This window comes from Stenella coeruleoalba (genome assembly GCF_951394435.1).
Source record: "Stenella coeruleoalba genome assembly, chromosome: 7".
In the NCBI taxonomy this organism is placed as follows: domain Eukaryota; kingdom Metazoa; phylum Chordata; class Mammalia; order Artiodactyla; family Delphinidae; genus Stenella; species Stenella coeruleoalba.
Window position 1 is genome coordinate 64,203,742 of NC_137153.1, and position 12,318 is coordinate 64,216,059.

The 12,318-nt window shown below is 34.7% G+C and overlaps 1 protein-coding gene across 13 annotated transcripts in view; it reads left to right on the forward strand.

Annotated features, from left to right (window-relative positions):
* The window catches only part of PTPRD (protein tyrosine phosphatase receptor type D), a 2,135,645-nt gene that overhangs the window by 1,381,536 nt on the left and 741,791 nt on the right, over window positions 1-12,318 (forward strand). The gene's annotated exons all lie outside the window — the stretch shown is intronic.

Genomic DNA, 12,318 nt, shown 5'->3' on the forward strand with positions numbered 1-12,318 from the left:
TGGAATATGTTCTCTCAAATAGGCAACTGGCCTCCCATAGGGTATAAATTCACACACCCACATACACATACACACACACACACACACACACACACACACACATCACACTGTCTCTGTAGAAATATTTTCAAGGATAATAAGAAACACTACACAAAAATTCCAATCTATGGAGCTATGGGGATGGATAAGGCATAGATTTCAAGACAAAATAAGGGGAGAGAACCATTATCATGTATTTAAATATATCTATTTTTAAATGAACAATTTAAACCACCAACCACAGATTTTGCTCAGTGACTTGAATTCTTTTGGTATCCTACTCTTTAGCATTAAAAGTGGTAGAAACCTTAAGTAGCAGGAAGTCAGAAATGTAAAAGTTAAACCCCAAAATGGTACTGACACTTAAGCAAGAGCCACATCAATTTCACTCTAGTTGAATGGATTTGAAAAATTAAACTGATAATCCCCTGAACATTTTCAGGGTGTAGCTCTCTCATTCAGTATGTTTAATCCACCCTCCTAGATCATTATACAAGTGTTTTGTTTTGTGCCATGGGAAATTCTGATCTTGCCTGATGAAGTACTTAGTCACCTATAATCTTGTGAGAGTCACAAATGACGATAATTGCAATTTATGGAGTAACCTGGAATGACGAACACAACATGCTGAGTCTGAGAGCTGAGGTAATTGCATTTTTACTTCAGATCAGCAGAAAATCCAAAAAAGGTAATGTTGTTTGAGCATCATTTCCAATTTCATTTTCTCAATTTTTATCAACTACACTCATTAAAGAATCATTAGGGAAAAGATAAGAGCTCTGCAAGTTGACTAGAGAACCTGCATAGAAAAGAGAGAATAAACAATGAACAATCAATAAAAAGCTATGGAGGAGGTGAAGAAGGCTTAGTGTAGAAGAAACAATATTGCATTGGCACGAAGAACTTACAAGTTTAATTAAGGCCACCTCTAAAGAGTTGGGTGACCTTGAACTTCTCACTTCTCAGGGCCACTGTTTTCTCATTAATTAAATGTGAGAATCCAGGGCTTCCCTGGTGGTGCAGTGGTTAAGAATCCGCCTGCCAATGCAGGAGACACGGATTCGAGCCCTGGTCCAAGAAGATCCCACATGCCAAGGAGCAACTAAGCCCATGTGCCACAACCACTGATCCTGCGCTCTAGAGCCCGCGAGCCACAGCTACTGAAGCGCGGGTGCCTAGAGCCCGTGCTCCGCAACAAGAGAAGCCACGACAGTGAGAAGCCCGTGCACCACAACGAAGAGTAGCCCCCCACTCGCCGCAACTAGAGAAAGCCCGCGCACAGCAATGAAGACCCAACGCAGCCAAAAATAAATAAATAAAATAAATAAATTTATTTTAAAAAATATAAGAATCCAAATGAGTTACCACTAAGATGTAACCCTAAAATTCCTAATATTTCATGATTATACATGCAGGCAATTGCTACACTATTGCATAAATAATAAATATTACATGTGTTATCTGAGGCTATTGGCAGTAAGTGTTCTCTTCTTTAAATATCTTAAACAGATTTGTGTCTCTGAGGTCTCCAGCGTACTTTCTGTCTTGTCAAGGCATTCTTTTTCTTCCATGGTGTCCTGGGGATTCTCTTCTCGTATCTCACACTTGGCACAGTGAAATCCAGCTATTAGTTTGTTTGTCTCAATGCTGTTATGAGTTCTTTCATTTCGGGAATCGTGTCTAACTTACTGTTTCCCCAGTGCTTAGGAAAGTACCTGGCATTTAATGGAGAATGATGGAATAAACAAAGGAACGACTAAGTGGGCTTTGAGGTTCGTTGTCAGTGAGGCAGAAAGTAAATAAAGAGACACTGAGCACCAAGTCATTCAATGCAATTCACCATGAAAGATTATCTTCAAGTTTCTATTCTTATTTTCAGGCCCTAATAAGATACTATCCAAAATGGTTCTTGTTTTAGCTGACAGCAGTGGCCTTCAGTGAAAATGACAGAGGGCTTGAGTATCTTTAGAAATAACTGTTTTACAAACCTTATTACCTTATTACCACCAAACAGCCTTCACAAAACACCTACCTGAGTAGGAATGGAATATATATATATTCCATTGGTGTGTGTGTATGTGTGTGTGTGTGTGTGTGTGTGTGTGTATATGTAAACAAAGACTTTATCATCCATCTCTGTAATTGGCACACTATGGTCTATTGGCCAAATCTACCTTGCCACCTGTGTTTGTACAGTCTGTGAGCTAAGAATGGGTTTTACATTTTTTAATGTTTGGGGAGAAAATTCAAAAGAATAATCATGGTATATGAAAATTTTATGAATTTCAAATTTCAATGCCCATAAATAAAGTTTTATTGGAACACAACCAAGCTAATTTATTTAGTATCTGGGTGCTTTGATGTCACAACAGCAGAGTTGAGTACTTGTGACAGACACAGTATGGAAAAAAAAAAATTTTCCCTCTACCCTTCTAGGTTCTCGGCTGAGACCTCCCTGTAATAAAAGATTAACAGGAGAAAAACAAACATAAGTTTAATAACATGTATACCTCCTGTATATATGGGAGAGATCCAAGAAAACTGAGTAACTCCCCAAAATGGCCCAAGACATCACCTTAAATACCATCTCCAGCTAAAGACAAAAGAAAGATGCTGGGATGGGTATGGGGGTGGAAGTTAAGGGGTTTTCAGGCAAAGTAAACAATGATATGTTTGTTATGCAGATTTAAGTCCTGAATGTCTTCTGCATTGATAAGGGTTTCTAGAGATCTGGTCATCCTCTTCTTGGTAGTGAGAGGGAGACACCCTTACATATGCTGATTTCCTTTATAAATGTAAATGTCTCTTACCAAAGGATACCTTGTACTGGTTTTCAAAGGTTCTCCTGTGTTGGAGTTTCTTAAAAATAACCAGCCTAAAATAATCTTTATGCCAAAGAGGCATATTTTGGGGTAGCAAATTCTTTTCTCCTTCACCTGCAAAGCCTAAAATATTTACTGTTTAGCCCTTTACAAAACAATTTGCTAAGCCCTGCTCTCTCTGTTGGTCAGAGTTGCTTTTGTACTATCAAAATCGATTTCTGAACAGAGATGGCTTTGTGTTGTGGAGAACATTTTCAAATGGAAAGTTTCAACACCTGCAAAAATTAAAGTAGCTTCATTGTCATTCTTTTTTTTGTTTTTCTGTTTTTGTTTTTTTGCAGAAGTGGAGAGGATGTATTAAAGAAAATAACTACTCAAATCAAAGTTTTTTTATGCTATTTTTATGAAATTTAAAACAACAATTATGAACATTTTATTTAAAATAATACATTTTCATTTAACTTTTATAAGTTAATCACATATTTATTTATTTATTCCATGCTTTCTTTTAATCCAAAATGACTAACCAAGATTCTTCTAACTTAAGCAGAGGTCTGATGAATCTCTTTTAAAAGACATTGGCTTGAGACAATTTATACAGTATCATTATGCTGTCCATGAAGTTGGTACAATGAAACAAACAGCTCTCCTCCAATGAAAATAAGTGACTAAAAGACTTCTCCTAAGCCCTTTTGCTCAAATTGTGTCAGAGAATAAAACACCATTAGAAAATAATATTGATTAGATTAAAAAGTTAGCTAACTCCATTAGATAAAAAAATCCAGCAATTCACAAACATTGTTTTTGTAGTTATATTGTTTGTGCCATTTTTATTTTTTTTCAGAGTGTCATTCCCAAAATTGAGGGGAAAATCTCCAGCAGCTTAATTCACTAAAAATACTAATTTGTTCAGTGGGATCAGAATCACTTATGATAGGTAACTTCCATGTATGATTATATTGTAAAACTATTGTAGTCTATATATTTAAGAAAATGTTTTCCACATGGGCTAAAGTATCTATGTAATGAGCAATCATGGTGGGAAAGTGAATGTTTCAGCTCTGAATCAATGAGAGGGTAAGTTGTTATCTTGCTGATTGATGGTGATTAGGTTCTTGGAGCAGATCTGGCCTACATGCTGGTGAATGCCAAATGGCTGAAGGCCACCTCTCTCTACACCCCTTTGCCGGCAGTTATCTCTGAATGACTTGGAAGAAGCCACAGTTGCAGTAGTGTGACTTTGGTTCAGTGGCTCCAATTGGCCATTTACTTTGTTTAGAGCATTGTCCCTACCCAGGCACCACCTGTTGGTAGTCATAGAAAGGTCAATTTAAAAGAAAATAGAGGTACATCAGGACTTGCTACTTCTTGTTCTCCTCTATGAATGACAGGAAATAATCTATCGTAAGACTTTTAAAAATAAAAAAATTTAAAAAAACTATTAAAAATAGAGTAGCAGCTATAACCTAGATATTTATAAAACACACGCAGTAAAAACTCTAGCTGTGATCTTTAATAATCATATAAATGTCCAGGCAAATATTTAAATTTAAAAGAAGGTCCTGTATACCTGCCTTTGAAACACTGATCAGTACAATTTTGTCTTGACAGATAGTTCATTTTTTTTTCTCATTTATGATAAGCACTAAATCAAATCTACCTCGAAAGAGTTGTGATTTCGTTTATGTTTTTTGGGTTTTTTTCAGATACCAAATATAGCCTTAAATCTTGTTGGCATATCAGAGAGTGTCATTGTTTAATTTACATCAATTACTGAAGATAGTGGGTTTAGAGAAAAATATTAAAATTGCTATTAATTCTAGAATTCTGGAATAATTAAAATAAGATTTTCTGTAGGTATAGTCAAGGTATAATTTCCTCCCCTATTAACGATGTAAAGTAAAAATATACTCACTTAGTCTACCTGTGGTTTAATCATATGATTATTTAGGAATAACTGAGTGAGGTAGCATGCATAAGTGACAGACACATGTCACATCTCAAGTCTTCAGCTTCACAAGTTGTTTTTCAAAAATGGCATGGTTTTAATGCTTTAGAATTATTTTTTTAAACCAAGTGCTACAAAAGATAATAATTATCTTATTAGTTTCTCTGTTTTGTAAATGTCAGTCATGACAATCTCACGCAGACACTTGGTTTTATCATCACACCTTGCTCTGCTGCCTCATTAATGCATCGTGAATACCTTCAGAATCCCCTTCCATCCCCATTCTTGATTTCATGGGAGGTGAGGATGCTAATCGTATCTGTGTGGGTGTATTTTTATAGAGCTGCCAGCAAAATCCTTCTGCTCATTTAAGAACATCATCTGTCTGTAATTAATGTTCTATATGTCTTCTTAAAAATGAGAAATGAGTATCTAGCTAATATCCCAAATTTCACCCAGCAGTTGAATTCTCAAGTGTCTATTTATGCTCAGGTCTTTCTGAAAAATACTTTATTATGTCTACAATATTAGTTATTTGTTTGCTGAGCATCATGATTGTTCATTTTTGAAGTTCTTGCTTTCCTTCTCTCTATTCTGTCTCTCTTCATTTATGTTGGCCAGTTGGTTCAAATTTCATATCAACTTCTTGGATACTCTTTGATTTAAATTTTTTTTTATTGTTTCTAAACAAAAACAGTCATAATAAAAATTAACAAAGTAAACCTGCTTTCACATCAAGCAGTTTATATCTATGTGAAATCCAACTACTGCCTTGTAAATAACTAAGCAATCAGATTACTGTGAATGATTATACACACAGTGCAAATGAGAATTTGGAAATCAGAGTTAGTAATGTAATATGAGATCAACAGGTCCTTAAGAGTAGGAACTATACATTACACCACTGTGAGTTCACTACAGATTCTTTTTTTTTTTTAACATCTTTATTGGAGTATAATTGCTTTACAATGGTGTATTAGTTTCTGCTGTATAACATAGTGAATCAGGTATACATACACATATATCCCCATATCTCCCCCCTCTTGCGTCTCCCTCCCACCCTCCCTATCCCACCCCTCTAGGTGGTCACAAAGCACGGAGCTGATCTCCCTGCAGATTCTTATCTCTAAGACTGTCAACACTAAATATTGAAAGAGGGAGTGGACCTGCTTATTAATATACCTGGAGGTAGGACAAGAACGTTCCCTTCAGAATGTAATGTAATGAAGGTAATGTTCAGAGTTCTGAACCTGTATATAAATAAGATCATTGCATATTAACATTATACACTAATTGGAACACATTTCCCCTGAGTTGCTTAAAATACAGAGTTTTTCACATTTGCAGTGTATCCTAACCCTTCAGTATAGCTTTCTCCCACTCTAATTAATTTGCATTGCAAAAACAATGAGTTTGATCTCAGCTGTACATGTCACAGTGACTTATCCCTTCAATGAAGTGATAATTGGTGTCTGGTTAATATTACTTATAGAAACCATGGGGCATAAAAAATAATCCTAACTTCCATTACACAGCATGAAACTTCCAGTAGCACCTATGCTATTCCCAGCATAGAATATTTTTATTTTTTAAACTATAATTCACAATTGTGAAAATGCATCCTATAAGCATATATCTACTGCCTGCTTGATCGTTACTCAAGAGGAGCTTTGAACATGGACACATGGGCTTGACACAAAAGATGGTTAGTTACCTTCAAAACACAAAACCCAACCAGACAGAAGCTAAGCTATCTCCTTGAAAAATAACTTCCAAAAACTAAGACAGATATAGTCCATGGACATTTATTCAATGCAAAGATGATTGGTGATATGCAAGGTATTTTTACATGGATGTGTGATATTTTGTTATATATGAAAAAATGTACATATTCTCACTGTATATATTTGTAAATTATGAAGCAAATAAGAAAATGAACAGTCATGAACCAGCACCTAAGTGAAGAACTAAAATATCACCAACATGGTTGCATTTACTGCTCCTTAATCCTCCCATCATGTGCCCTCAACAGATATGTACCTGATCTGCTGTGTTATCACATATCTTTGTATTGGCATTTACAAAGGTTTATCACATGTTTATACATGCACAATTTTTAAAATTTTTTCATTAAAATATTATTTTCTGTACTATCTCCCACTTGCTTTTTCTACTAAATATTATGTTTCCGAGAATCACCCATGCCATTTTATTAAACTTTGTTCTTTTTCACTATTACATAAATCCCCTGTGGTATGACTATACCACAGTGTATGTATTGATTATTTAGTCTGTAGACATCTCTGTTGTTTCCTGCTTTTAAACAGCGTGAACAATACCACCGTAAACGTGTTTGTGTATTTCTCCTGGTGACCATGTGTAAAAGTCTGTCTAGGAGTAGAATCAGTGGCTTATAAGATGTTCAAGTGATTAAGTTTACAAAATATGTTCAAATTTGTTTCCAAAAACTGTTGTATTGTGTTATATTTTTCTCTAATAGTGTGTAAGATCCGCACAATGCCATGAGCTTATATAAATCACTGGGATATCATAATACAGTTGTTATGACAATTATTTTTATCATTAGTAACTTTGCTGTAAATATCCAGAAGTATGTTAATAATTGTAAAAGATTAAATAATAATGATGAGACTGATAATAATAAACATATTAATGGGACAAAAGAACAGAAACCAGGTACAGGAAGCAAGAGAGCACACTGGCATTGGGAGAAGAGAAGGAATGTAATTTGCAGACAGAGAGTCACCATCATGAGTGTGACTTTGGGGTATTAATGGGTAATGAGTATTAATTTTGTAATGATTGAGTAATGTCTATATAAATACATTTATTTGATGTAATATGACAATATATTAAATTATGTCATATCAGTATAACAAATATATTGATATTGTTAGAAATTCAATCAATTCTGGTAAATAAAGCCCTTGACAACTAAGCAGTCACTTCCCAATTCCAGTCCCCTCTCCAGCAGTAACCTGTTGAGAGTTTTGCGGACATTTCAGAATTTATATATTATAATAATATAAATATTGTATATATATTACCTATAATGTGTTATAGATATTATATATATGTTACAAATATGGAAATATTATATTGTGGATAGTTTTATGTACATGGTATTATACCAGAAGCATCATGCGACTTTCACTTGTGTTTGCTTTTTTTACCTAATATACGTCCAGAAAATCTTTCCACCTAAGTGTACATAACTTGACCTCATTTCATACAGCCGATGGGTGTCCTATAATTTATCCATTATAGATATGTGTGACTAAATAGGACATTATATAGTCATTTCAGGTAACCAATGAATGTCCTACAATTGAGCCAACAATTTAGCCTAGAGTTATCCTATGTGTATATTTAAGTCCAAACAACGTTGCAATAAATATCCTAGTGTGCCTTTATGTCTATAAGAAAATGTGGCTCTAAATTAGAAACCTAGAAGTAAAGTGCCTTGGTCAAATTGCATATGCATTTTGTTTTTTTTTTTTTTGTTTTTTTTGTTTTTTTTGTTTTGTTTTTTTGCGGTACGTGGGCCTCTCACTGTTGTGGCCGCTCCCGTTGCGGAGCACAGGCTCCGGACGCGCAGGCCCAGCGTCCATGGCTCACGGGCCCAGCTGCTCCGCGGCATGTGGGATCTTCCCGGCCCGGGGCACGAACCCGTTTCCCCTGCATCGGCAGCGGAGTCTCAACCACGGTGCCGCCAGGGAAGCCCTGCATTTTGAATGTTAGTAGTTATAGACGAATGTCCCTTTAAAAGGCTAGAACTGTGAAGGGTCTGACATTTTACCCTACTTGCTGGCTATTAACTTAGCCTACCACAGTTTCATAGATACTGGCAGAAGATACAACATTGCTGGGACAGAGACAAAAGGACTTTATTACTGACAGCAATGGTAGCAGCCAAAGGGTCCACATTTTGTTGTGCAGATTTCTCAGGTGAAAATATGCATCGGGCCAAGTGAAGAGGGCCAAGTGACACCTGCACATGTTATTGTTTTATGTGATGAATACCTTGAGCTTAGGGAACCTGACTCTTTTATGATGGTTGTTAGGCATGCCTGTCCTGTGATCCAGAGGGACATACTATCTTGATTATGTTGGATAATACACAAACATAACCTTTACTCCTTAGGGAGATATAGCCTCTGTCTTCCAAGGCTTTTCGCTCTACAAATATTCTTGAAAAGATAGTCTCTAACACAATTAGGGCTTCTGCTCACAAGATGTGCAGAAATAGGAGACCCACAAGAAATATTTCACAACAATTTACTTCAGAGAGGTTTTGTACTGGCTTCCTTTGGGAACCATGGTGTGCTACTAACCTGTGGATGCATTAAACCCTTTCCAGATTAATTCAGGAGTATCAGGTTCAGTCCCCCCAACTCTTGCTGCTGACTCCAGTCTGAATCTCCTAATTATAGTGCTGATACTGTGTTTGCTTTCAGGAAAACCAGTTTTTCCCAAGTCCTTAGCCACCATGCCAGGAATCAAAATATAATGCCTGTTTTTGCAAATCAGAAAGCATTTTGCTCATGCATAGGAATCAGCTACTGGTCCTATCCAGCTCATTGTTGCCCTGTATGTATGCAAATCAAGTGTTGCCTTACATTCCAATGTTTCAAGAGAAGGGAAAAATCTGTATTATGATGTGAAAACCTCTCATTTTCAAATGTGAGTGAATTAATTCAAGTTGATTAATAATATTTTCAGCAATGTGAGATGCAACAGAGAAACCGTAGAGGATAAGTAAAGAACAGTACCTTTGACATTTAGGAGCTCATTGGTGTCATGCCCTCCTATACTCAATTATGGCCCTGTTCACAAAGCTTCCATAACATTTTATATACCCCCCTCCTATAATGTGTCATATTGGCTCATGAGTTTATGGGTTTTTTTTGCCCAATTTAGATAAAATATATTTAGTGTCCTAGAGGCAATTAAACTGAAACCTTTGGGATTAATCTTCCGTACCAAACAGACAATATTTGTCTCATCTGACAAATATAATCCATATGTTATATATAGTTTTTTGTACGTTAATATCTAATCTTACAGAATTATAAAAAGTGTCATGGTACACAAAAATTTTTAGTCAATGTTGAAAGTCGTCTTCAGAAATAATTTTCAACACTTTGATTTTAACTATAATGTCACATTCCACAGTTCATGTGGTTCACAGTTGTCTCTTGAGGAGTTGTTGAAGTTTTTTTTGTTTGTTTTTCTCCTATTATTGCTGCTGTGTATTATTTTCAGAAGGAATTTAGATGCCATCTTGGATCCTTAAGAATATGTTTTTAATTAAAATATAATTGTGATATAACAGTATATTAGTTTTAGGTATATAACATAATGATTTGATATAGATATATAGATATATATATATTTATATATAGTGAAACAATAATAAATCTAGTTAACATCCATCACCACAGGGAGTTTTAAAGTCATCCCCAGCTGGAGGCCACGTGTAAGAGGATCTCAGAACCTTCTGGGTATCTGCAGTAGAAGTGTTCTTCACCACAAAAAGACCCAGGAGACTTCCTTGGGCCTTGCCTGTGACCAGATATATTTATTACTATACCACACGTATGTTGATCTTATAGATCAGTTTGGGAAAAATTGACATCTTACAAATAGAAATACATTTGATTTTTGTACTTTGATCTTGTATTTTGCAAGTTTGAACTTAGTTCAAGCAGTTGTCTTATTTCTTTTTAAAGATTTCTGCAGTCTTTCTATGTGTTGTCTGTGAATAAAGACCATTTTATCTTTTCCTTTCTGTTCTATTAGCTGTAGTTTTGGTTTCTTCGTTTTTTAAATACTATACATTAGCAATGATATTCCTTCCTATTCCAGTTTGCAGGGTTTTTGTGGATTTTTTTGTTTTTGTTTTTTACCATGAATGAATGCAACCACCATTCCCAGGTTGACTTCCAAATGAACCTGCCTCGTGTTCTTGAGATAATCCCCATTTGATCTTGATGTCTTATCACAATGTATAAAACATTGCTGGATTTGATTTGCTTTTGTTTTGTTGGGGTTTTTTGCACCTATGGATCATAAGGGATATTGCTTTATAATTTTCTTTTCCTGTGATGTCTTTGTCTGATTTTGGTGTCAGCATGATGCTAGCCTCATAAAATAAGTTAGGAAGAATTCCCTTCTCTTCTACATTTTGGAAGAATTTGTGTGGAATTTTTTGATGTTATTGTTGTTAAATGTTTAATTGAATTTACTAAGGTAGCAGTCTGCACCTGGAGTTTTCTTAGTTTGAAGTCTTTAACTTCTATTTCTTTAACTGACATCAAACTATTCAGATCATTTATTTCTTTTGGAATGATGGTTGGTGCTTTGTCTCTTTAAAAGAATTAGTCCGTCTCATCTAAGTTGTTGAATTTATGGTCATTAAATTGAGCTTAATATTCTCTTATTATTTTTTTAATGTCCGTAGGATCTGAGATAATGACTACCTTTACATTCTTGATTTTCTGTATTCTTTCTGTTTTTCTCTTTGGTCAGTCTGGTTAGAGGTTTATCAATTTTACTGATCTTTTTATAGAACTAGCTTTTGGTTTTATTGATTTCTGTATTGTTTACCTGTTTTCCACATTATTTCTGCTTTTATCTTTATTATTTCCTTTTGCTTGCTTTTCTCTTTCCAGTTTGTAAGATGGAAGATAAGATTAGATAATTGATTTGAATCTTTCTTCTCTTCTAATATAAGAATTTAATTATATAAATTTCCTTCTACATATTTCTTTAACTACACCCAACAAATTTTGATTTGTTGCGTTTTCAATTTTATTCAATTCAAAATGCTTCTAATTTCCCTTATGACTTCTATTTCATCCATGGGTTCACTTGGAAATGTGTGGCTTAATTTCCAAATACTGGGGAATTTTCTAGATTAAAAAATATATATATTGATTTCTACATTAGTATATTATAGAAAGAAAACATTCTTTACATAATTTCTATTCTTTTACATTTTTAAGGCTCGTTTTATTGCCCAAGATAGAGTCAATCGTGGTTAAAATTTCTTGTGCACTTGAAAATAATAAGTATTCTGTGGTTATTGGTGGAGTGTTCTATAAATAACAATTTATAGGTCAAGTTGTTTAATAGTGTTTTTCATATCTCCTGTATACTTGATGATTTCTGTCTCCTTGTTCTATCAATTGTTGAGCAAAGAGTGTTGAAGTCTCCAACTATAATTGCGGATTTATCTAATTCTCCTTTTACTTCTATTAGTTTTTGCCTCATGTATTTTGAAGCTCTATTAGATGCTTACACATTTAGTATTGTTATATTTTCTTGGTAGTTTGACCCATTTATCACTATGTAATGTCTCTCTTTACAGTGTTTTGAAACCTACTTTGTCTGATATTAAAACTAGCCACTTTCTTTTGGGTGTTTGAAGGATATATCTTTTTCTGCACTTTTAATCTAGCTATGTCCTTATATTTAAAGTAAGTT